This window comes from Pygoscelis adeliae, unplaced genomic scaffold (assembly GCF_000699105.1).
Source record: "Pygoscelis adeliae isolate BGI_AS28 unplaced genomic scaffold, ASM69910v1 Scaffold251, whole genome shotgun sequence".
Lineage (NCBI taxonomy): Eukaryota > Metazoa > Chordata > Aves > Sphenisciformes > Spheniscidae > Pygoscelis > Pygoscelis adeliae.
Window position 1 is genome coordinate 1,295,125 of NW_008824109.1, and position 3,219 is coordinate 1,298,343.

Genomic DNA, 3,219 nt, shown 5'->3' on the forward strand with positions numbered 1-3,219 from the left:
GTAAATTTTTTTCGTCATCTTTGTAAATCAGCATTTCCTGGAAACCATTATGATGTTATTCTCGGGTCTCTTTCTGTTATCAATACCACGTAAACCAGGAATCTTCTCCCTAGGGATTACAAATAGCCTCCTGCAAGTCAGAATTGCTGTCCCCACTGATAAAAGGCCAAATCCTTTCCGGCTTGGAGGTCGTTTGACTTCAGTGGGGTCCAGCAGGGATAAATTTTACTTGCAGAATTAACGTCCTTAGAATTGCTGTAAATACGAGAGTGTAACAAAATGTTTTGCTTCTGAGAACAGCATATAAGGATAACTAAAGACATTAACGTGCTGGGGGAAATCAGGATTTATTATGTTAAAAAGTTTCTGTTTAATCATTATCTGGTATACCATTGGTTTAGCTTCTATTTTAAAGCAAAGATTCTCATCCCTCTGAGTTCGAATGTGCCACAGGTGTCCAGAGTTTACTTGTTTTCCTTCAGCATAGATTTTTATCTGCCACCACAGCAGAAGTCACGGGAGGCAGGCAGGCAGGCAAGGCTGGGAAGAAAAGGGAGTGCCAGAAGGGAAACAGACACAAAACTTTGGTGTCAAAGAGGCTGTCTCCATTTTGCCACTGGAAGAGAGGGTTGGTAAAACTTACCCCTGCCACAAAATAGTTGCAGAAGTAAATCTGTTTGTGCATGAAGCATTCGGATAATACAGCAAGTACTATCAGAAAGTCTACAAAGAAAAAATCCTGATCTGACAGAGTTTGGATACTATCTGGTAAAAGCGGACTGGGAAGGACAGCTTTTAAAAATAGTTACTGAAGAGCTGTAGCATTTGCTGACCACTGGGCAATTTGTGCTATATGACAGAATATTACATGCCTGTCAGAGACTCATTTAATAAGCAGAATAACTAGGTTTTACATAAGTGGTAAATTGCCTGTTTAAAATAATCTTTTTTTTCTTTCAGGCACTGTTTAGTGCTGGGTTTGGGTTGTTTGGTTTTGTTGTTCGTTTTTTTCCCCCAGTATTATCCCTAAAAACTCTGTTAATAGAATAATAAACAGGCAATTCCAAGGCCACTGCATTTCACGTATGCAGGCTCATTCATGATTTAATTCTTGTCTACAGAATATATGGTTAAAGCATGCAAAGTTCTTAAAATACATATGAACACTTGAGCATTTGCACCTTACACTCTTCTTGAGTAGGTACAAATTAGACATCTGGGATGAAAACATAACCTCCTTGAATCAGTAAGACCTGGATTTTACTTTCATTTCTCCTTTTTTACTCACTCCTCTCACCCATACTATTGACGTTAGTTGAAAGCATGTGAATGGAAAGAGAGTAATAAGATACTTCTGTGATACATGGGAGTAGATTTTAAACGAATGAACACGTTCATTAATCTGAGTGATTCAAAGCAAGCTGCAGATAGTAATCAATTTTCTCTCAGAAGGCATCATGTATTTTCCAGAACCACAAGAGCAATTGTGTATATAGTTTGGTAACATCTGTAATTTATATGATCAGTATGAATAAAAACAGATTTTGGCTTAAAGCTGGATACCTGGACTTTTGTGGAATTTTTTCAGGATACAACAAAAACAGCCTTGCCAACTTTTTGTTGATCTCAAGTCTGAACTACAAGCAGTAACACGTACTTCTAAAGCAGCAAACATAACTTCACCTCGCAATAGCTATTGCATCCCTTTTCATTCTAACCTGTCCTCACAATCTTAATACAAACAAAATGGGGGGCGCCCTATGCTTTTGACCATCTAACCTTCATGAGAAGAAGTACTGTAAAAAAGGTCCAGACATAGCACGTGAATCAATCTTCTCTCTCCTTCCTCCCTGCTCCCCGTGCAATGCAACCCTTCAAGACTCTCAAGTCTTGACTTGAACACAATGTATTTTGTGTTACTGAATAGCATTGTAGATCAGGTTTTGGCATTACAATTTCTACTATTGTTTTAAAACAGATTTTGCAAGGGCTAGATTAGACACTTAATTGAAAGGCATACTTTCAACTGACTCCAAATCAGTTTGTTGCTCTAAAGAAACGTTGGAGTCATTTTCTGTAAGATATATGTATACAGGCCAAGCCTCCTTCCATAAAAAAAAAAAGTGAGAATTTTGTCCTTATGCCACTTTGAGTAAGAATAGGGTTCTCTAGTAAAATGATCAGGGCCGGGGGGGAAACACGCTGAAAGGGATGCCTCAGATACTGCCAGAAGAAACGAAACATCTGCTTTCAAGTACTTTTACTAACTGTGCTTGTGCTTTCACTGTGTTTTGCAACAGCAAAGTCAAAAATAACAGGGGAAAAAAAATTGCCTAATTGTTCTGTGCTTTGTGCCTTGCCGCATCACCGTAATTACTTTAATTAAACAAATGTAAAAACTGTCAGTTACCTTCTACTAATAGCTTTTATTTATAGCCACATTTATATCCACTATTCGGTAGCGTTTCATGCCATGAAGTTTACCAAGCAGACCTTCTATATACTTGTTTTTTCCATGGACTAAGAATTGTCTCCTCCATCTGAGGAGAGAGTGGGATACAAAAGATACCAAAAAGGATTCAAATATCCCAGAGATGTGCACCAAAGCCTGGATTTTTTAATTCTTCCAGTCTTTGTTCACACTTCATACACGAGACAAGAACAAGACCACTCATGTCCAAGTAGCAGTAACAGTGTCCTAGCAAATAAGACTGCTGAAAGACAGACGTGAAGAAAAAAGAAACCTCTTTATCAAAAGATATTCAGTGGGAAGAAAATTCTCAAGTGACAAAATGCCAGGAACGATTAAAACACTCAGCCGCCTGCAGTTTATAAGCATTCTTAAAGTTTCTGTAGCTTTGATGGAAATCTGGGTTACAGTTCATAAACGAACAATTCCAACCGTGTTTTTACATTCCTTTAATGCGCTTGCACGCCTTTCTTCCACCCATGCAATGCGGACGGTTGAGAGAACGGCCGCCTTCACAGACTTCTATGCCCCTGGCTATTGCTTTCCAGAGCCAGCCTGTCACTACGCCGGCTGAGTGTTCCACCAACAGTTGAAAACCCGTAGATTTTCTTACCGCAACGGTGAAAAGCAGATCGCTTTCTATTGCTTACAGTTCAGAACTATTTTTAACCTCCAGTGCTTTAAACCCCCATAAATCGTGCCGATGAGGAAAACGAGCTGCTGCTGCCTAGATAGGGCGAGCCGAGCCG